The 23,942-nt window shown below is 35.7% G+C and overlaps 2 pseudogenes across 2 annotated transcripts in view; one reads left to right on the forward strand and one right to left on the reverse strand.

Annotated features, from left to right (window-relative positions):
* LOC306650228 (ankyrin repeat, SAM and basic leucine zipper domain-containing protein 1-like) overlaps positions 1-725 on the reverse strand; it is a 43,033-nt pseudogene extending 42,308 nt beyond the window's left edge. Inside the window, exons 1-2 of the transcript in view lie at positions 609-725; positions 162-261 (exon numbers count right to left, since the gene is read on the reverse strand). The product of the transcript in view is annotated as an ankyrin repeat, SAM and basic leucine zipper domain-containing protein 1-like (transcript). The remainder of the gene's footprint in view (positions 1-161; positions 262-608) is intronic.
* LOC306650229 (atypical chemokine receptor 3-like) overlaps positions 724-23,942 on the forward strand; it is a 28,875-nt pseudogene continuing 5,656 nt past the window's right edge. Inside the window, exons 1-2 of the transcript in view lie at positions 724-774; positions 978-1,102. The product of the transcript in view is annotated as an atypical chemokine receptor 3-like (transcript). The remainder of the gene's footprint in view (positions 775-977; positions 1,103-23,942) is intronic.

The following is a 23,942-nucleotide window of genomic DNA, read 5'->3' on the forward strand; positions in this document are numbered from 1 at the left end:
TTAAGGCGGGCAGAACTCAAAGTCAACTAAGATATTTAGAACGACGAATACATAAACAACGATTGCGTTTTCATTAGAAAAGCAGCAGGAGCCTCTTGAAACAAGGTGTGCTTGTGAACTTAGAAGACTGTGTTCAGTTGACTTTACCCCTTAACACTCACCAGAATCCAGGAGCTCCTCCACTAAGGAAGTATCTCAAGTGGTCAATGCCTTCTTAAACGTTTCTTTCTTTTCTTCTGTAGGCAACAGCCTTTTTAATTTCTAAAGAAAGGCAGAAAGTTTAACTCCATGTTAATCGTGTTTCCATTCCCAGGTCAGGAAACAGTGGCATCTGATGAGGACACAGCTGTCAGGTCTGGTCCACAGGCACAGCTTGTGCAGTGAGGGGCAAGGGCAGGTCTGAACCTGAGCAAGGAGCTGCCTGAGAGCCAAAGCAGTGCAGCCGTGAAAACCACATCTGGGGAACGGAAGGAAAAATGAGGGGTTTGCTTCAGTCCAAACGCCCGAACTTAGAAACCCAGATGAAAAGGGGAACACCCAAAGGAGGAAAGAAGCTTCTGGGCGGGGCCTCGCCTTCGAAAACCGTACACACAAGGCCCTGGTCCTACCAGGGAGGTTGAGTCAAGGTACCCCATCTGCCAGCCATCATCCTCGCTATGGTTACTCTCCTCTCTGTCAGCCACCACCACACCGCGGAACGAGCACACTACAGTGTCCGCCGCCATGCCCGCACAGCCGCTCTCCCCACGCCTGCGTTCGCGTTGTGTGTGCGCAGTGCGCATGCGTAGGGCTGCGCACTAGGCGTGCAGCGGGGAGTTGCGACGTGAGGAAGGCTGGGACCTAGGCCTCCGCGCAGGCGCATGGCTGCATGCATGCCCACTTTTGCGCTACTAACGCAAGGGAGAGCTTGAAGGGTGGCAACCTGGTGTGTCCTCCAGGCTGACAGGCTCCTGACCGGCACTTTTTGTTCCTTTCAGGTACTCTCCCGCCGTCCTTATAGAGTATTTAGTGAACTATTTGTTGGGGGCAGTAATGCCCAGTTGTGGCGGGAGCCAACAAGACCAGGCTCTCCTGGCCGTCCACCGTCCTCTCCATCGCTCCTGTAGAGTCCTACTGCTAACCGTTGGCCCCAGGGAAAGGACTCACGCTGGTGGAGCACCGCACATTCTCGAGATGCCCTCGGACAGTGCAAGCCAAGAGGAGCCAGGAGGAGGACCCTCAAGGAATTCTTTACACTTAAGGTGATGTCAGAGTTAGAACTTTAGACCATCAGAACACTTGCCTGCTGTGAAATATAGACGTCACAGAGGAAAACTCAGCCAAGAACTGGGGGTGCACGGAGCAGTAGGTCCAAGGAGCTACAAAGACTGCAAAGATTTAAACAACCAGACAGGAAGTAAATGACTCAAACCCCAGGAGAAAGCAGCCCAAGGTCGAAAACACTTTTCAACGTGTGTTTGAATGGAATGTTGATAGCACATATTTGCCACTACAGAAAAGTCGATTTATCAAAGAACTAAGCACATTTATATACCGAGATTATTTAAAAGGGAAGTAGCCATGCACTATTCTTCTAAAAGTGCTAAGCAGCACATTTTTCCTTGAAGATTCTTTGTTACTTATATACTTCCGAGACTTTCAAATATAAGTACTTTTAAGTAAGTTATATGGGGGTCACATTTGTCTTTCTAAATGCATTCATTCAGTGCCTGTTATGGATCACTAGGTATAGCTAGGTCCAGCTAGGTTTGATAAGACAACATTAAAGACAAACAAAGTTGCTTCATGGAGCTCATATTTTAATGAGAAAAAGTATGCAAATAAATGAGACTTTCAGATAGTAAGGGCCCTAAAGGAAATAAACTAGTGTTGCTCCTGTTTTTGAAATCAAATCACTTAGGTTGTTTTCTGGTGGAATCTTTAGTTGTAGCTGTGAGTCCCTGAGCAATTTACTTAGCTTCTTTCTCTGTACCAGTTAACTTTTCTGTGAAATGGAGATGCCGATTGTGTTCAACAAAAAGAGTTGTTGTGAGGATTAAATTTAAGTAATGGGCTTCAAATAGGCCCATTTCAATGTGAGGTAAATAAATCTTAACTATTATTGTTGTAAATGTAGATAAGGTACTTAAAGCCTGAACAGGGTCCCAAATGACAAAAAGTTGTTAGTCATAAAACATGGGACAGTAAAGCTTGTCTGACAGTGGTGATGTCTAGGCAAGGCTGTAAGGCAGGAAAAAGTTGAAACCCAGGTATAGAACCATGGTGGATAAATGAGACTCCAAAAAGGCAACGTTTAAGGATGTACTCACTAACAAATGCAATGAGGGCCCCCTTAAATCTCAGTCACCTTGCTTTCCTTGCTTGTAGTATCATGAAGAGTTAGAGTGGTTAATAAAAGGGTTTTGTGGGCTTTAAGTAAGGACTTTGGGTATTACTGTTAAGAGGTTTTTAAAAATGAAATGTTTCTAAGCTAATGAAAGATGTATTCTGAAAAGCATGTGTGTAAATTGAAAGACATTCACTTTTGTAGAATAGTCTTTTGGCTTGAACAGCTGGATAAGTAGTGATATCATTTATTATGATGAGGGAAGACTACAGAATAAACTTGAAGACGTAATGAGCGTCTCAAAATTAATTCAAAGCCAAACAGCCAAGTGTAATCCTCAGGTGGGTGGTTAGAGATAAGGAGTTGTCTTGGAGATTTGCATTTGGTAGTTATTCACATAAAAGTAGTTTTTTAAAACCTTGTGGTTTATCCAGCAAGAGTTTTTTGTAAATATGGATTAGATTATTCTAGAACTTATATGGAAAAGTAAAGGAACTAGAATATTTAAAACAGATCCAAAAAGAAGAATGAAGTAAGAGGAATCACTGCACTTGATTTCAAGATTTTTAGGACTTCATGATACAGATCAATGGAACAGAATGGAGAACCTAGAAAGGGCACCATGCAAGTACAGTGTAGCTAATTGGACAAAGATGTGAAATCAGTATAATGCAGGAAGGATATAGTCGTTTCAAAAAGTGGTGCTGGAGCAATTGAATATTCATATGTTAAAAATAAAGAGAACCTCAACCTAACCTTCATGCCTTTTAAAACATTAACTTAAATGGATCATAGATCTACATGTATGTTAATAGCTACATTAATCATATTTGCCAAAAGTAGAAAACAACTGAAATTTTCATCAATTGATAAATGGATAAACAAAATTGCTATATTCATACTCTCTGTATTAGTTTCCTGTGGCCACTGATACATATTATCACAAAACAATGTGGCTTATAACATCAGAATTTTTTTCTCTCACTGTTCTGGAAAGTAGAAGGGAGGGGTTGCTTACAAAATTTATTGTGAATCATAATCAATAGGATTTGGTAATTTAATGTGAAGGCTGATGAGGTGAGAAGTTAAAGTAGATAATAAAATAACAAATAATAAAGAATAAAGAGGAGGAAACAGCATGAATGTTTAAGGAACATTGATGTCCAGCTAAGTCTGGAGTTCCTCGGAGAGTCCTGGGCTATTGGTTAAACTTAAGAAGTTATCTTCCTAAAAGAAATTGACATATTAAGGTGATGATTACCAAGAGAGAACAAAGATCAGGTTGGGGTCAGGGAATATATCCTTGGGTACCACCAAAAGAAAAGGAGCGATACAAAGGGCTTAAGAAATAGTAATCAAATTAGTGGAAGATAAGGGAGAGATCAATTCTTCAAAAAATTGCACCAACTTATAGCCCAAATAATAATGATGATGTTGATTTCATAGTGCTTTCTATATTTCAGTTAGTGTTGTAAGGGCTTTACTTATATTAAATTAGTGAGCTTCATAAAATTCTATGCAAGTAAATGCTATATCAATTTAATAGAAGTGGAAATAAAGACACACAGGGTTTAGTACTTCCATGTGTTCTGACACTTCTCTAAGCACTTTGTATCCATTTAATTCATATATTTTCACTATAGTTTTTTTTTATTGTAAACAAATGGGATACATGTTGTTTGTCGTTTGTACATGGGTTAAAGGCATACCATTTGTATAATCATAAATTTACATATGGTAATGTTGTTTGATTCATTCTATTATTTTTCCCTTCCCCCCCACCCTTTCCACCCTTCTTTTCCCTCTAAACAGTCCTTTCTTCCTCCATTCTTGCCCCCCTCCCTAACCCTAATGTTAACCCTAGCCCTAACCCTAACTTCACTATAGTTATTAATATTCCATTGTCTCACCAGTTTACCAGTAAGGAAACTGAAGTACAGAAAAGTTATATAAACTGTCCAAGAATGCATAAGTAGGATAAACTGAATTTGTACCAGGCTGTTTGGATCCCATGTTGTGCTCAGGTTTAACTTGAAAAACGTAATGCCCACAAAGCACCCTTTCCTTTGGGGATACTTGTGCCATTTGATTGATTCCTGCACTGTAGAGGGAAGCTCTCCTTTCCAAAGAAGTTTTCCTCTTCTTACTAGAAAACCAGACTCAGAAAAAACTATGATTCATTTACAGGTTAATCACAAATTTTATTTCTGGACAGATAAGACATGGGTGATTTGGTTTTGTCTGGGAATTTGGGAATTTCCCCAGGATGACTTCCTGGAATGGTCAGAAAACCACCTACCCACTACAGGAAAGACTGCAGTATGCTACATGGTTCACTGATGACAGGAATCTGGTTAATCAAAGAGGACAAGAAACCAGCTACATACCAAGAGTAACTGTTACTCAAATTTAAGCTATTCCAGTTCTTGGATTTTTTTTAATAGCTTTTAAGCTTTGACTCAGACATTAGTGATGATTAGCCAATACAGTTCATTTTGCCATAACAAATGATGATGCTGTATTTCATCGGAACTTGTCTTACTGTTAATATTATCACATTTTCATAATTCTTTCTTATTTTCTATAGGAGTATGCATTGTATTATTTATAAAAATTTGAAAATATTCTCTTGGGATCCTAAAATCATAATCCGGTCTGAGTTCCAGTTGGGTTAACTTTCTCATTTGGAGATAATTTTGCAGGCATAAAATGGCAAAATTTTTTTTCGATTATTAGAATTTATGTTGACAAGACAATTAAGGTGAAAGATAAGCTTTATCTTTATTATATAGCATTTGTTGAGTTCATGAATGTGGGGCTACTGTATTTTCTAGGTATCACGGGGGAAGTTGTAAGGAAGGTGGGCAAGATCCCTGACCTCAGAATATTTATAGTCTAGTCAGAATCAAATGAATAAGTATATTAAATATCAAGGGAATTTTCTATTAAGAAAAATTAGCCAGATAAAGGGGACAAAAGATAATGGAGGCAAATGGAAATTTAAAATAGGAATTTTAGGGAAGTCCTCTCTGAGGTGTTATTCTTTGTGTGATGGGAAGTGACAGGAATTTGATTTACCATTATAAAAAAATCACTGTCTGCAAAGATAAAAGGGTATATATATATAGAAGCCTACCAGTCACATGAATTAGTGAATATAAAGATTTCAGGAGTTGGGTCTAGGGCAGTTCCAAGTTTTAAATTTTATTAAGTTTTATTAAAAATATTTAAAAAATACTTAGAATGTTGAAGTTAAGGTACTAATACAGGAGTGAAATCTTACCTGAATTCTTTTTTTTTCTTTTTTTTTTTTTTGGGGGGGGGTGCTGGGGATAGAACCCAGGGCCTTGTGCTTACAAGGCAAGCACCCTACCGACTGAGCTACCTCCCCAGCCCCCTGAATTCTTACATGTTTCTTTAAGGAATAATCTTAGATGAGAGTATAACCCAAATCCTTAAAGTAGAAAAAAAGTTCGCCTGGAAATTATGAAAATTGATGTTGGTTAAGAAGCATCAAGTAATACGGTATGAAGAATCAAATTAATAAAAATGTTTGTGATATGTTTGTTTCTTCAACAGCACATAAAAATATCTAATAAGTTAGAAGTAAGATGATAGGGAAAGAGAGTTCAGAATGACATTCAAATTATAGGCCTAAATAATTTGGAGAATGATAATGGTGTTTACCTCAGTGGTGAAAAGTGAATGGATAGGCAGAGTTGAATGTGTGTGCATAGGATAAGTTGGCATTGAAATCAAGAGTACCAATTGAGATCTGGGTGCGGTGGCATATGCCTGTAGTCCCAGTGGCTCAGGAGGCTGAGGCAGGAGAATCTCATGTTCAAAGCCAACTTCAGCAGAAGTTAAAAAAAAAGGGGGGGGGGGGCTAAGCAATTCAGTGACACCCAGTCTCCAAATAGCACAAAATAGGGCTAGGAATATGGGCTCAGTGTTTCAGTGCCCCTGAGTTCAATCCCTGGTCACCCCCGCCACACACACGCACACACACACACACACACACAAAAGCATTAATTAAACTAAAATGAATTTAAATAGAAAGGTAGATAGAGATTCACAATTTGAATGAGTTGTTTCCTGGGATGTTTGTTTGATTTTATGTTTCTTTTTTTTAATTAGCTAGGAAATTTACTTATTTACTTCACTTGTAAAGGCAACCTTCTTATACTTTTTACAGTCTGTAGAATTTTATTTCATGTTATCTATTATTTTCTTTCTAGATTTAAATGTATCCCCTGCTGCATCGAGGATAGATATTGTAGAAGACAGTTCTTCAGAGTATTTTAACCTTTATTCAAACACAAAATTATTAATTGTAGACATTGAGAAATATAAATGGCTTATAAACACAGAGGCATTCTTGTATTTAAAAACATTGCAAAACATTGCAAGTTTAAAAACTGGATTAAAAAGTAAGTAATGATAAAATCTTATAACATTATTTCCAGAACTTTCTTGAATATAGGACACTTGAAAATTAGTAATATATTGATGAACGCCAAGGAGAGCTCAACAGATATAATTGGCTCTTGAATTAAGGTAGGTACCAAATATGGACATTTAGACAAATTATTTGCTACAGTAAATCAAATCAATCATGTAGTGATTGATTTATAGTGCATTCTAAATGATATTATAGTTGTTGAAATTATAAGACAAGATATTAAACAAATATACATCACAGATTAATGAATGAAGTTAATAACTTGCAATATTAACTGAAAAATGCAATTGTTCCTCTCTATCTCTGGAATCTGTATCTGTAGATTCAACCAATTGAAGATAGAAATTTTAAATTTCAAAAACTGCTTCTGTGCTTAATATTCATAGTCTTTTCTCCTTGTCATTCCCCCAAAATATGATATTGCACTTATTTATATGGTATTTTTATTGTGCTAGATATTATAAGTAATTTAGAGAAGATATAAAGTATATAGGAGGGTGCTCATTGGTTTTATGCAAACAATCTACCATTGTTTTTTCATAAAGGAATTGAGCATCCACAAATGTTGGATCCAGGAAGTCCTGGAATGTATTCTCCTCATATACCAAGGGACAGCTACAATACTTAGAGCTAAAACTCCCTTAGCATTTACAATGGCTAGAGACTATTCCAAGCATTTTATATATACTTATCTTGTAACAGTTAGAAATACTTTTAGCTGCAAGTGACAATATGCAATAACATTCACTTATATGGTTTATTTTTTTGTGTGTCAAATTAGTTTGATAGCTTGTATTAGTTCAGTTCACAATAATTTCTCACTGCATCTCCTCCATTGTCTTGGCCTTGTCCTTATAGTTGCAAGATGTCTCAATCTCAAGTCACATTTTGTGTTAAAGAAAAGGAAGAAAAGATGGTCCCAGCTACATCTTTCCCCTTTTAGCAGGTAAACAAAACATTTGTTATAAACTTCAGTAGTTGTCTGTGTTGGTCTCCTTTGCTGGCATTGTTACCTGGCACCCAAGTAGTGAGAGGGGTTGGGAAATCAGTCATCAAACTTTTTGAGCTTTTGTAGAGGAATAGGTTGGGATTGGGTCTTGGATTTGACAGCCAACAGTAACTGCCATGAGTCCATGCAATCCTTTTGAAAATCCTATCAGATGGATACTTTTATCACCATTTTACAAATGATAAATTATAAAAGATAAATCTAAGATTTTGGTCAAATTCACAAAACTAAATAGTATAGAGTTGGAAATCAACTCATGTGGTCTGCCTTCAGAATCTACCTTGTTCTTAGCCAATCTACTACACTGTGGAAAAAAAAATCCATAGACATAACATTGTACCTTCTTCTGTGAGTGATAATACATATTGTTTCTTAATATTCTCATTAATGTTTATTACAATAGATAATATATTACCTGAGGGTAAAATCAAATAAAAGTATTCTATTATTCTTATGCTTTTTAAAGCAATAAATCATTTAACTAACTCAAATTTGTAAAATCACTCTTTCCATGAATTGTAAGAATTTTCATACCTCATTTCTGATATTTTCTCATAAATCCTGTGAGAACTAGAGAGGTAGACATGATTGCATTTGATAATTGGGAATACTAGGTCACGGTTGTGTCAAAGAGATCTGGGACTTCAACTCAGATTTACACAGAGGCAGGCCATTCTTACTTGATTAGATATCTGCCAGGATAGAGATAGATAGATAGATTCTCATTTTCATGAGAATGATTTTTATAAATTCATTCTTAGCTGGTACATAAAAACATAAAAATTTAACCTGTGAATGTGAAACCATGCAATTTTTGATACACATGCATATTGTACAATGTTTAAATCAGATTAAACATAGTTATCTCCTCATATGTCTATGATTTCTTTATGGTGAAATCTTTAAAAATGCTTTTTTCTAGGCTTTTGAAATGTGCAGTACATTATTGTAATCTATAATCACCCTACTATTCAGTGTAGCATACCGGAACTTCTTACTGCTATCTAACTGTAATACCCATTGATCAAGCTCTTCTCATTGACACCACCTCCCCAGCCTCTGATAAACACCATTTTACTTTCAACTTCTATGAGATCAATTTTTTTAGGTTCCATGTATGAATGAGATTATGCAGTGCTTGCCTTTCTGTACCCAACTTATTTCATTAAATATAATAAACAACAAATAATATGTTGTGTTGTAAATGACAGGTTTTTATTATTTTTATGGTCAAATAGTATTCCATTGAATATATGTCCTGCATTTTCCTTATGTGTTCACCAGCTGATGATGAACAATTAGATTGTTTCCATTTCTTGGATAGTGTGAATAATACTAGCAATGAAAGGTGAGACTATAGAGGTCTCTTTGGCATAACGATATCATTTCCTTTGGATATATACCCAGTAGTGGGATTGCTGGATCTTATGTTAGTTCTTTTTAAATTTTTCAAGGAACCTCTACACTATTCTCCATAATTTCTAGATTAATTTACATCTCCACCAATAGTGTACAAGTGTTCTCTCTATATCCTTTATGATAATTTTAAGAAAAATTGAAACCATTGTTACATTTTAAAATTTCCATAATATCTATAACAGAAGTTTAAAAATTTAAAACTAAGCTTTTAAATGTTTCTCTTCAATTTCTTAATGATAGTCTCCAAGATACCACACTTTATGAGAATGGGTATCATTGATTCTTAAAATTTTGTGAGACAATGGGGAGAGATGGTGATGCGAGACATGGTATTTCCATTGCTTTATTTTGTAAGTGAGAACTCTGAGTAATTATAAATTCTGTGTTGGAAATAAGCTATAGACTCTGTTGTTGTTGCCTCAAAGAAATCAAAATGTTACTGATATAATTCATGTCAAGTATTTTGAATATTCAAAAGAATCTTTTGTTTCTTGTAATAAAATTAATTTTATATTACCACATTATAATAGGCGACATTGATTTTTTTTGTTTCTACAATGTTTTGTAAATACACAAAGTTGAGATGATTTTTTTCTGTCTCAATGAATTCTCATGTATAGCATAATATCAAAAGAACTCTGGAACTCTTATTTTTCAATGTTCCAAGGATATGGAAGATAGCAATTTAACTCTAGCAAATGGATTTAAACTGTTATTACTGCGAGGGAATGTTCATAAGACAGATTTTTTTGAGTTGTGAGCTACTGGCAATTGAATCTAGGGGCACTTAACCACTGAACTACACCTGCAGCCCTTTTTTGTATCTTATTTAGAGACAGGGAATCTCTGAGTTGCTTAGGGCTTGCTAAGTTGCTGAGACTGACTTTGAACTTGTGACCCATTTGTGTTTCATTCCCTGATAGATCTTAATACCCTTGAGTAGTGCTTTAGGAATTTAAGTAAAGTTGATTTCATTCATAAATGTCTCTTATGAGCCTGTACCTATTCTTTTAAGCTAGTCAAACATGTAGGATTAATATGAATGAGGAAGCAGTAGTTCCTAAGGAACTAGTGCTGTTCTCTCTTAGCTCACTCTCACCATCACTCCTCCTTACTATTACTGGACTTCGGTCTTGTGCATCAGCTGCCTTGCCCACACCCCGGCTCAATTACCACATATCTCATACCCTCTCAAATAAATTCTGTCAGGTACCTCATGGACTGCACCATTTTTTTTCCTTCCCATTCTATTACATAAGTGATGGGACTTCTGCCAATAATTCTCCACTTTTGAGACCAGGCTACTGCTCCCATGGGAATTATGGTACTTATCCAACCACTTGAGCTTGGTCACTGAAGTTCATCCCTGTGTTTCTAGAGATGTAGCAATTGCATAGGTATCTAAAGTGGGCAAGAATGTCTTTATTGTGTACTAGTTTGCTGGTCAGGGTCCCCAATATATTTCTTTACTTGTGAAACTTTGCCAAGCATTATGTCTTATTGAAAGAAAACATGCCATTCTTTTTATCATTCCTGCCTTCTAGTCCACTTAGGATAATTTAAAGCAGCTACTAATTGAACTCTTTATCATCATCAGCTCAAGTGCTGTATATGCATTATTACCTTTTATACACTTGAAAGAACTTTAAGGAATGAGGGTAATTCTCAGTTTTATAAGTCACCCAAGAGCGAACAGCTTAAATATTTGTGAAGTGTCTCATGATTAATAGCTACAGGGTGCGATTCAAAGCCAGAACAATGGGACCCTGTAGTAGATTTTGATGTGTAACTAGTTCCATTTTATTCTGCTGGCAATTCCATCCTCCAGCTGACATGACTATGGGGTGATAACTCAGAGAATTGTGCTATTTGAGACTGATTTCTTCTGTTCCTCCCAATGATCTTACCAATGACTGAATGATAGGGGTTTACAAAGGGATGACCACGTAACTTAGGTGGGGATGATTCTGTGGTGCAATTTGTGCTCAAGGGCATTCCTTTGGGATCAAAATAAAACCAATATCTAACTGAGCAACTTACTGGCTTCTGCTGACCTGTCCTACTTCCTTCACTTACCTTCTTTTGTGAGAGCAGAAAATAAAACTCTTGGACAAGAAAATCATCTCAGGTTTTCCTATGGAATGTGACCTATGTAGACTCCCAATACCATTTTTTAACCACTTCAATACATTGCCTTCCTTTTTTATTGAACCAAGTTTTACTCTAGTCACTCTTTAATTATGCTACATTTCCTCAAGTGTTCATGTCAATGAACAGTATGATAAAGTGAATCCTAATGATGACTGCATCTGATGATCAGCTTCATTTGATCTTATGCTGCACTCTTTTCGCTGAGAGATTTTTAAAGTTGAGCATGGATAAATTTTTGTAATCAATGATAGAATCTCCTGGTCCAAGTATATTCAGTGAAAATTTAATAATATATTCCTCTGAAAATAATTAGGTTTAATATTTAGCATTTTTGATAATAAAATTATATCACTAGAAAAAAAATTCAAATACTTTTTGGTTCCATGCAATACTGTATATTTTCTCTATTACAGAGTACTAAGGGTCTTGCCTCTAGCATATAGTATTTGTTAAGCAAATTGCGTGTACATTCAGAATTTTAAAAATATATAGAAATAAGAATATAATATAGAATGCCTGGCCAGGAATTGGAAACACCATGATTAAGAAACAAAGTGATCTGCCGAGGTGGTGTTCACAAAGGATTTAATTTTTTCAAGCACATATCAATATATTACCTTGACTGAAAATGGTACACCTTATCATGACAAATAACTTGTGTGTAATTGATCCACAAAGAATTCTGATGGAGGTCTTTATTCACTGCAGATTGTACATTTTTATTTCAAAATCAGGGAAGCAGATAGAAATTGTAATGAATGGGGTAATTGTTGAATATTTAAGCATACATAATCTACTTGGGAATAAGTAGTATGATTTTCATAATAGGAAATCATGGCAACTAATCAACAGGAGCTCAAGAAATGTTAAATAGCTATCTGAAAAAAGAGGAAGAAGAAGATGTAACTTAATGACTATACCTTTGATAAAGTTTCCCTTTCCTCTACTGTGCCCCACCAACCCCACATGCAACCCCAAACACATGTGCATGTGTGTGCATACAACACACACACACACACACACACACACACACACACACACACACATGCACACAAGAAGCTATACCTTAGAAAGATAAACTAACTACAGGATAGGGAAAAAAGTTTTGTTTTATTGAGGAATTGACTTATGAACAAATAAAGCAGAGTTGGGACAGTTACTTATTAAAAAGAAGGTTGTACTTGACTCCCACAGCAAAAAGTACTGATATGAACCAGAATTTTTATTGACTAGGTACTTACATTAGATATCTGAGTTTTCAGTCATATTATACAAATGATTTTTGTCTATGAAAAAAATTAACCAAAAGGTTTTTAATGTCTGAAATGCTGGTAGTGAGAACTGAGAGTGGAACTTTGGTATGGCTAAGCATAAGATAGATTATATGACTACAAAGAATCCAAAAACAATGGCTTACATTTAAATTAGTTTAAATTTTTTGTGGTAAAAATACATAATACAAAATTTTCCATTTTAACTCTTTTAGGGACATTAAGTACATTTCAGTGACATTGAGCACCTTCACAATGTTGTGCCATCATCCACATCATGAATTTCCAAAAATTTTTCAGTTTTCCAAACTGAAACTTTGTATCCATTTAACAACATCACTCCACTCCTCTGCCTTCCACATCCTGGTAACCTTTATTCTTGCCTATTCTAATTACCTTCTAAAAGTAAAATTATAAAACTGTTGTCCTTTTGTATCTGACTTATTTCATTCAGCAAAGTTTTATAGGTTAATTCATGTTATAGCGTGTATTGGAACTTCATTCCTTGTCCTGGTTGTATAATATTTTTTTACATGTAATTGTAAAGAAAAGAAAGGGTATACCATCAGACATGCACTATGCTGAGTATTTGGTGGGCAATATCATGTAATCCTCATAGAAACAAATATGGGAGATGATATTATATCTAGTATATAGATTAAAACACTGAGGCCTAGAAAGTTTAAGTACCATGCTTGAGTAAGTAGTATAATTGGAATTTGAACTAGGTCTGTCTTTAGTGTTCACTTGTTTAGGCAGCACAGTATAATTTCACATTAGTGGTCATGTCCTCTCTTGAAACACTAATATAGTTTTGATACCTGAACTTGAGGAAATACACAAAACTAGAATAGCAGGTGTAGAGAATGGCATCTTAGAGTAAACAAGAATTGAAGAATTTTTCTGCTGTTGTGTCATCAATAAATATTTTTTTCTTTTGGAAAAATGAAGGTAGAAAGGGACAGAGATTGGATATAAATCTTGAATGCTATGTTTAGTATAAACAAAACCATATTTGACAAATCTTGGCATATGAAATGTACAGATCTTCCCATAAAATTTTTCAATCAGAAAACTTATAGCAAAAAGAATTGTTATATTATTCTAAAAGTAGAGATCATATGGAGTTAAAATAGAGTTGTAAATAAGAGTTTATTCATGTATTTTATTAAGAGACAAATAATCATATTATGGGAGTTCAACCCTGAAGGTTTAGTTGCCAAGGTAACAGGCAACTAGATGGTCCCATTTAATGAGCTATAGCCACACCTTTAAATTCAGATAAACTGGCATAAAGGTTACCTATTATAGTTTGCATGACAAAAGGCCATCAATCTGCACTTTCACATTTCCAGTGAGAGGAAAAACACATAATCTCTGTTGTTATTGGGTAATACAGACATCCAGTCTTGTGTTGAGACTAGTTCTTCCTCCATTCACTTTTCAGCCTAGGGTCTTATGTCTTTCACAAGACTATGCAGACGAGCCAAATGTTTTCAACTGAATGATAACCTTTCAAATACTTGAAGACACCATGTTATTACCAACCTTCTTTCTCTCTGCTCAAGAATATTAGCAACCTGGACTTGAGAGGCCAAGATGCCTGAGAAGTTAAACCCAAATTATACACGTGAAGATACTTGCAGATTTCCAACAGGCTACAAACACTTTATAGAGGAAAGATTAATCATGTGGACTTCATTAAAATGAAGAACACTTTTACATCATCAATACCACTAATAAAGTGAAAATTCAACCCACAGAGGGTCAGAAGATATTTGTAGTATATTTTATCTGGTAAAGGACTTATATCTATAATATGGGAAAAATTCCTAAAAATCAATGAATAAAAAGACACACATCATAAAATGAGAAATTAACTGAACAAGTGCCTTGTAAATTAACCTACTTGATGCCCAATAAACATAAAAATGTACTTAAAATAATTAATCATCAGAAAATACAACTTAAATCTATGATCTACTATTACCTACCACAATGACTAAAACTGAAACAAAGGAGAACATAAGCTTTGATAATTCTAAGTATTATCTTGGATGTGGAACAACTAGAACTCCCATACATTCTTGGTAAAATGTAAATTATGAACTGATGCTAAACTAACATTTTTGAAAACTGTAACAATATTCAATAAAACTCAGCATGTGTAAATTTCATGCCCAAATTTTTTTACTTCTAGATAATACCTAAAAAATGCAAAAACTGAACAACCCAAATACTGAGGAGAATGTATGAATGTATCCATTATATACATACAATGGATTACTATGTAGAACTGAAATGACTACTTTTACATACACCAACATGTGTGAATTTCACAAAAATAAAATAAGCAAAAGAAACCAGACACTAAAGATTTCATACTGTGATTCCACTTACATGAAATCTAAAAACAAGCAAAACCAATCTATGGTCTTAGAAGTAAGAATAGTTCTTTTGGGGTAAGTTAATGACCGAAAAGTGACAGAAGGAAGGTTTCGATTTGCTGGTTTACTCCATTTGTTAATCTGGTGATTGTTACTTTGGTGTATTCAACTGCAAAAATTCATCTATAGGAACTAGGCAATTTTCTATATATACAGTATGTTTCAAAAGTAAACTTTAGCTGGACTTGAAAGCTCACTTTTTGAAAGATAATATACATACAAAAAAGTAATAAATAGTATGTAAAATATTACACTCTTATAATCCCATCCCAGTGGTTTGGGAGGCTGAGACAGGAGATTGTAAGTTCAAATTTAACCTCAGGAATTTAGCAAGGCCCTAAGCAATTTGGGGAGAACCTGTCTTAAAATAAAATATAAAAAGGGCTGGGAAGGTGGCTCAGTGGGTAAGATACACTTGGGTTAAATCCCTGGTATCAAAAAAAAAGTGAACTTTAAAATGAAAAATAATTCCCACAGTTAGGTTTAAAAATTTCAGTTACTTCAATATGTTGCATTATCATGCTGTGCAATTAATAAGTCTGTATGGGGGTCCCCAAGCCAGCAGAGACCCCCGATACACAAGCAGCTTCTGGGACCAGGGCTCGGCAGCCAGAGACCTCTCCAGGCAGCATTGTCCCCCTCCAGCTGCAGGCTTTTTCCACGGGGTGATAAAAGATGGTGGACTAGAGGGTGACTGCATCTCCAGTCACCTCAGAACCCAGGATTCAAGAAGGGGAGGCATTGAGAGACTCAGACTAAAATAGAACCACAGGGTGAGTCTCCCCACCCAGCGAAGCTCAGCTGGGCGGCAGGCTCAGATTTGAGTGGCTTATTAGAGTGGGACAGGGCAGATAACGTCTCCCCCAGGCAGCTCTGTGCAGTCTGGCAGTGGGCTCCTCCCACAGGGACAGATCCTCCAGCCTCTCGGAACAGGCCCCCCAGTGAGAGCCCTTCTGCACAGAAGCAGCGTGGCCAGCTCCGGCCCACCTCGGTCAGCTCCGGACCGCCCCGCTGGCAGTTCCGGCCTGCATGCAGGCTGCTTCAGTGTCCAGCACAGGGCGCCAGGGACTTCCCCAAGCAGCCCAGCCCCCTCCGGCGGGAAACACCTCTCTAGGCTAGCTTCTGGGGGCAAACCACCCAGTGAGAGCCTGTCTACACAGAGCCAGTCACAAGTCCCCAAGACAGTGGAGACCTCCGACCTACAACCAGCCTCTGGGAGCAGGGCTGGGCAGCAAGAGACCTCTCCAGGTCTCTCTCCCTGGAACCAGTAGCTGGCTAGGGGCAGCGTTCTTCGGAAGCACTGCATTATCAAATTAATCCAAGACTTCTGGCTACTGAAGGCCGGTAGGTGATACACTGGAAATCTACAGGGTTACTATAAGCCAATAGAGGAAATCTACAATATCATAGAGTCCCACTGATATCTGACCAATATGAGAAAACAAGGGAAGAAAATGGCCGAAAGAAACCTAGATACTATATCAATAAAACCCAATGAGAGCACAGCAGGAGAAATGTCAGAAGGGGAGTTCAGAATGTACATAATTAAAACAATCAGGGAAGCAAACGAGGAGATGAAAGAACAAATGCAGGCATTAAATGAACGCACTAATCAACAGTTAAAAGAGCATATAAGGGAAGCAAAAGAGCATTTCAATAAAGAGTTAGAGATACTGAAAAAAAAAAAAACAAACGGAAATCCTTGAAATGAAGGAAACAATAAACCAAGTTAAAAACACCATAGAAAGCATAAACAATAGGATAGATCACCTGGAAGACAGAACCTCAGGTATTGAAGACAAAATATTTAATCTTGAAAACAATGTTGATCAAACACAGAAGATGGTAAGAAATCATGAACAGACTCTACAAGAATTATGGGATATCATGAAGAGGCCAAATTTAAGAATGACTGGGATTGAGGAAGGCTTAGAGAAACAAACCAAAGGAATAAACAATCTATTCAATGAAATAATATCAGAAAATTTTCCAAATCTGAAGAATGAAATGGAAAACCAGGTACAAGAGGCTTATAGGACTCCAAATATGCAAAATTACAACAGACCTACACCAAGGCACATTATTATGAGAATACCTGACATTCAAAATAAAGACAGAATTTTAAAGGCCACGAGAATAAAGAATCAGATTACATTCAGGGGGAAACCAATAAGAATATCAGGAGATTTTCAATCCAGACTCTAAAAGATAGAAGGGTCTGGAACAACATTTACCAAGCCCTGAAAGAAAATGGATGCCAACCAAGAATTTCATACCCAGTAAAACTTACTTTCAGATTTGACGATGAGATAAGATCCTTCCATGACAAACAAAAGCAAAAGGAATTTACAAAAAGATAGCTGGCATTACAGAACATTCTCAGCAAAATATTCCATGAGGAAGAGATGAAAAACAACGATGTAAATCAGCAATGGGAGGAACTAGCCTAAAGGAATAGCCAAATAAAGGAGAAACCAAATCATGTCAAAAAACAAAAATGAGTCCAATGATGAGGAATACAAGTCATATCACAATAATAACTGTGAATGTTAATGGCCTGAAATCATCAATCAAAAGACATAGACTGGCAGATTGGATTAAAAAGAAAAATCCAACAATATGCTGCCTGCAAGAGACCCATCTCATGGAAAGAGATACCCATAGACTAAAGGTGAAAGGATGGGAAAAAATATACCATGCACATGGAAACAACAAAAAAACTGGAGTATCCATTCTCATTCCAGATAATGTGGACTTCAAGCCAAAACTAGTCAGAAGGGATAAAGAAGGACATTACATACTGCTTAAGGGAAGCATAAATCAGCAAGACATAACAATCATAAATATCTATGCCCCAAACATTGGCTCATCAATGTACATCAAAAAAATCCTTCTCAATACCAGAAATCAAATAGACCACAACACAGTAATACTAGGTGATTTGAACACACCTCTCTCACCACTGGACAGATCTTCCAAACAATAATTGAACAAAGAAACCATAGACCTCAATAACACAATCAATAATTTAGACTTAATGGACATTTATAGAATATACCATCCAACAAAGATCGAATACACTTTCTTCTCAGCAGCACAAGGATCCTTCTCTAAAATAGACCATGTTTTAAGCCACAAAGCTATTGTTAGCAAATACAAGAACATAGAGATACTACCTTGTACTCTATCAGATCATAATGGATTGAAATTAGAAATAAATGACAGAATAAACAACAGAAACTTCTCCAATACTTGGAGATTAAATAATACACTATTATACAATGAATGGATAACAGAAGACATCAGGAGGGAAATTAAAACATTCTTAGAAGTAAATGAAAACAAAGACACATCATATCAAAATCTCTGGGACACTATGAAAGAAGTACTGAGAGGAAGATTTATTTCATGGGGCGCATTCGACAAAAGAAGTAGAAATCAACAAATAAACGATTTAACATTACAGCTCAAAGCACTAGAAAAAGAAGAGCAGACCAACAAAAAATTAGTAGAAGACAGGAAATAATTAAAATCAGAGCCCAACTCAACACAATTGAAACAAAAGAAACAATTGGAAAAATTAACAAAATAAATAGTTGGTTCTTTGAAAAAATAAACAAAATTGATAAACCCTTAGCCACACTAACAAAGAGAGAGGGAGAAAACTCTAATTACTAAAATTCGGAATGAACAAGGAAGTATCACAAGAGACACGAGTGAAATACAAAACATAATTAGAAGCTATTTTGAAAATCTATACTCCAACAAAACAGAAAACCTCGAAGACATCAACAAATTTCTAGAGACATACGAATTACCTAAACGAGGAAGACATACACTACTAAAATGAATCAATTTCAAGCAATGAAATAGAAGAGGTCATCAAAAGCCTACCAACAAAGAAAAGTCCGGGGCCAGATGGGTTCTCAGCCAAGTTCTACAAAACCTTTAAAGAGCTCATTCCAATACTTCTCAAAGTATTCCATAAAATAGAAGAGGAGGGAACCCTCCCAAACTCATTCTATGAAGCCAATATCAACCTGATACCTAAACCAGACAGAGATACATTGAGGAAAGAAAATTTCAGACCAATATCCTTAATGAACATCGACGCAAAAATTCTCAACAAAATTTTAGCAAATCGCATGAAAAATATATTAAAAAGATAGTGCATCACCATCAAGTGGGTTTTATCCCAGGGTTGCAAGGTTGGTTCAACATTCGGGAATCAATAAATGTCATTCACCATATCAACAGACTAAACGTTAAGAATCACATGATTATTTCAATAGATGCAGAAAAAGCATTCGATAAAATACAGCATCCCTTCATGCTCAAAACACTAGAAAAAATTGGGGTAGTGGGATCATACCTTAACATTGTGAAGGCCATCTATGCTAAGCCCATGGCTAATATCATTCTAAATGGTGAAAAACTGAAAGCATTCCCCCTAAAAACTGGAACAAGGCAGGCATGCCCTCTTTCACCACTTCTATTCAACATCATTCTTGAGACTCTAGCCAGAGCAATTAAACAAACCAAAGAAATTAAAGGGATTCAAATTGGAAAAGAGGAACTCAAACTATCCCTGTTTTGCTGATGACATGATTATATATTTAGAGGAACCTGGAAATTCCACCAGAAAACTCTTAGAACTCATAAGTGAATTCAGTAAAGTAGCAGGTTACAAGATCAATGCTCATAAATCCAATGCATTTCTATATGTAAGTGATGAATCTTCAGAAAGAGAAATTAGGAAAACTACCCCTTTCACAATAGCATCAAAAAAATAAAATACTTGGGAATCAATCTCACAAAAGAGGTGAAAGACTACAATGAGAACTACAGAACACTAAAGAAAGAAATTAAAGAAAACCTTGGAAGATGGAAAGATCTCCCATGTTCATGGATAGGAAGAATTAATAGTGTCAAAATGGCCATACTACCAAAAGTGCTACATAGATTCAATGCAATTCCAATTAAAATCCCAATTATGTACCTTACAGAAATAGAGCAAGCAATTATGAAATTCATCTGGAAGAATAAGAAACCCAGAATAGCTAAAGCAATCCTCAGTAGAAAGAGCGAAGCAGGGGGTATCGCAATAACAGATCTTCAACTCTATTACAAAGCAATAGTAACAAAAACGGCATGGTATTGGTACCAAAATAGACAGGAAGATCAATGGTACAGAATAGAGGACACGGACACAAACCCAAATAAATACAATTTTTTCCTACTAGACAAAGGGGCTAAAAATATGCAATGGAGAAAAGATAACCTATTCAATATATGGTGCTGGGAAAACTAGAAAACCTTATGCAACAGAATGATATTAAACCCCTATCTCTCACCCTGCAGAAAACTCAACTCACAATGGATCAAGGACCTCAGAATCAGACCAGAGACCCTGCATTTTATAGAAGAAAAAGTAGGTCCAAACCTTCAACTTGTTGGCTTAGGAGCAGACTTCCTTAACAGGACTCCCATAGCCCAAGAAATAAAAGCAAGAATCAACAACTGGGATAGATTCAAACTAAAAAGTTTTCTCTCTGCAAAGGAAACTATCAGTAATGTGAAGAGAGAGTCTACAGAGTGGGAGAATATCTTTGCCACTCATACTTCAGATAGAGCTCTAATATCCCGAATCTATAAGGAACTCAAAAAACTCTACAGCAAGAATACAAATGATCCAATCAACAAATGGGCTAAGGAAATGGACACTTCACAGAAGATGTACAAGCAATCAACAGATATATGAAAAAATGTTCAACATCTCTGGTAATAAGAGAAATGCAAATCAAAACTACCCTAAGATTTCATCTCGCCCCAATTAGAATGGCGATTATCAAGAACATAAGCAACAATAGGTGTTGGCGAGGATGTGGGGAAAAAGCTACACTCATACATTGCTGGTGTGCCTGCAAATTAGTGCAGCCACTCTGGAAAGCAGTGTGGAGATTCCTTAGAAAAGTTGGAATGGAACCACCATTTGATCCAGCTATCCCACTTCTTGGTCTATACCCAAAGGACTTAAAATCAGCATACTACAGAGATACAGCCACATCAATGTTCATAGCTGCTCAATTCACTATAGCCAGATTGTGGAACCAACCCAGATACCCTTCAGTTGAATGGATAAAGAAACTGTGGCATATATATACAATGGAATATTACTCCGCCGTGAGGAATGACAAAATTATGGCATTTGCAGGCAAATGGATGAAATTGGAGGATATCATGCTAAGTGAGATAAGCCAATCTCAAAAAACTAAAGGATGAATGATCTCGCTGATAAGCAGATGAGAACATATGGGGGGTAGGAGGGGTTAGTGTTAGTGTTACGGTTAGGTTTAGGGTTAGGGATAAGGAGGGTGGTAAGAATGGAGGAAGAAAGGAATGTATAGAGGAAAAAGAGGGGTGAGAGGGGAGGGGGGAAGGGAAAAAAATAACAGAATGAATGAAACAACATTGCCCTATGTAAATTTATGATTTTTAATTAAAATTAAAAAAAAGTCTGTATGTGCATAATAAACACAATATAAAGACATTGAAACTTATGCTGCACTCAACAATTTGAATTTTGTAGTGAGAGACTGAAAATATCAAGAGACTGTCATTTTCTCATCCTCTTCCCCTAAAAAAGAATTCTAGCTCAGCCTTTTTGAGATTGGGAGTTGGACAATAAATGAGCCAATTACAGATCCTAATTTACATTATTCTTGGGTTTTATGATATATGCAAAGTGCTCAGTGTAGATTTGACACATATGGAGCACTCAATCAAGACAGTTACTTGTTAAATTATTTTTGAACTTGCATTGCAGTATAGATTTATTTTGAGTTAATGACTTAAACATCAAAATCTTTCAAAACTGAATCTCAAGCTTGCACAAATTTTGAAACTGTGTAGTAATCCATGCTTTATTTTATTGTAGAATTTGATTCATATCTAACAGGATCTTTATGGATTGCGATTGATTTTCATTTTAAGCATTTGTGAAAATATTCAGGGAGGACAAGAACTAGAACCTTTTAGACCATCTTTACTAACTTCTATTTTGACTCAGTTATCTAGTAGTCAGATCCTTCTAGATGGTCATTCAATTATGAATACTACTAATGGGACTCACATTTAGGCCATGTTTACTTTGTCACTAAGGATGTGAAAATAAAAATGACTTAAAAAATCTCTCATTATGACATTTAGATGCTGTATTATTTTAACTTGATCATTTGTGTGAATAGCAAATTATTTCCAAATCCCATTTTTAAAAATCCAATACTAACTCACAACCAGTATGATTCATGTATGAATGTTTCATCTAATATGAATGTGTTATGATGTGATGGCAAGTTAATGTAGTCTAAGGAAAAAATTTTACGACACTAAATACATTTTTTTTCAGAAATGTGTTTTCACAATATGCTACACCCGAAGCTTCTTTACTTTTCACTTTTTTGCCAGCAGAGGGCAGAAAATGAAGAGACACCAAATTAAAGGCTTCTTTTCTGGTTTTGATTTAAAAATTTCTCCAAAACATTTACAAAATAGTTATTTTGTTTTATCTTTAACGATTTTGAAAAAAAAATTGACCTAAGTATAAATTTTAATTTCTTACGTATACATTTTGCTTAATTACCGAATCTCCCAAAAAATTAGCACTTAAACTTTTTTTTTTTTTCATTTTCCTTTTGCCATTCTGAGGATGAATCCCAGGGATTTGTGCATACTATGTTATCATTTTACAACTTAATTATATTGCCAGACCTTGTATTTTTTAAGTTTATAAAGAGCTGATTATATTGTTAGAAATCAGACTACTTTTATATTTTGAATTGATGTCTAAAATATCACATTTCACTCGAGGTAATGTCCATTTACTATACACTTTACTTTTATATTTTCTAGGTCAATTATGGTTAAGTTTATGTGAATGTTTTCTATATACTTTTTTTTTTTTGAGGCTCTTGTCCACTGATTCACATTCTTGTTATTTATATATATATTTTTTTTGAAACAGGGTCTCACTAAGTTGTTGAGGGCCTCATTAAATTGCTGAGGCTCACCTTGAGCTTGTGATCTTTGTGCTTCAGCCTCCTGAGCTGCTGGGATTACAGGCATGCACCACCATGTCCAGCCCATATATATATTTTAATATAGCCATTTGCTCATCTATTTTATCATGGAAAGTTATTAAGCATGGTTTGTGGTTTTATTAATCAAGTAATGTGTCTTTTAAACAACTGAACGAGACTCAAAGTATACGCAATAGATTTTTTTTCTATTTTGCAGTAGTTTATTCAACAGGGATGTTTAAATACAGATTAGTGTGTACATTAGCATGTTTTCTCTTAAAAGTTTAAATTTGTTTAATCAATAATAAAATGTCCTTTCAAAACACTAGACAGTATAGTTTGATAAACTCTGAAATTGAACAGTTCACATCAGTTTGCATATAATCCATGTAATACCAAAAGTAGAGCGGCAACTTGGACCTTGACTTTTCTTCTTGAATAATGCCATTGTTGTAGAAATAGAGGAGAGGGCAGAAACAGAATAGTTTCCATACTGTTAAAGATCGATCACCCTACCATTTTCTCCAAGTACTAGAAATTCCTTCTTTCCTCTTGTTAATGAGAACCTCATCTTTAGGAATCCTTTGTTTTATTTTTAAGGCCAAGAAAGGGTACTTATGGTAATAAGAACACTGTAAGCACATAGTGTCTCACAAGTATTAGGGGTTACTATTATAAACACATACTTTTTTTAGTCTAGTCCACTTAGTGGGGTTACTGGGGATTGAACCCTGGTTGTTTTCATGGAGCTGCACCCCCAGTCATTTTAAATCTGATTT

The sequence above is a fragment of the Sciurus vulgaris genome, assembly GCF_902686455.1.
Source record: "Sciurus vulgaris genome assembly, chromosome: 19".
NCBI classification, from domain to species: Eukaryota; Metazoa; Chordata; class Mammalia; order Rodentia; family Sciuridae; genus Sciurus; species Sciurus vulgaris.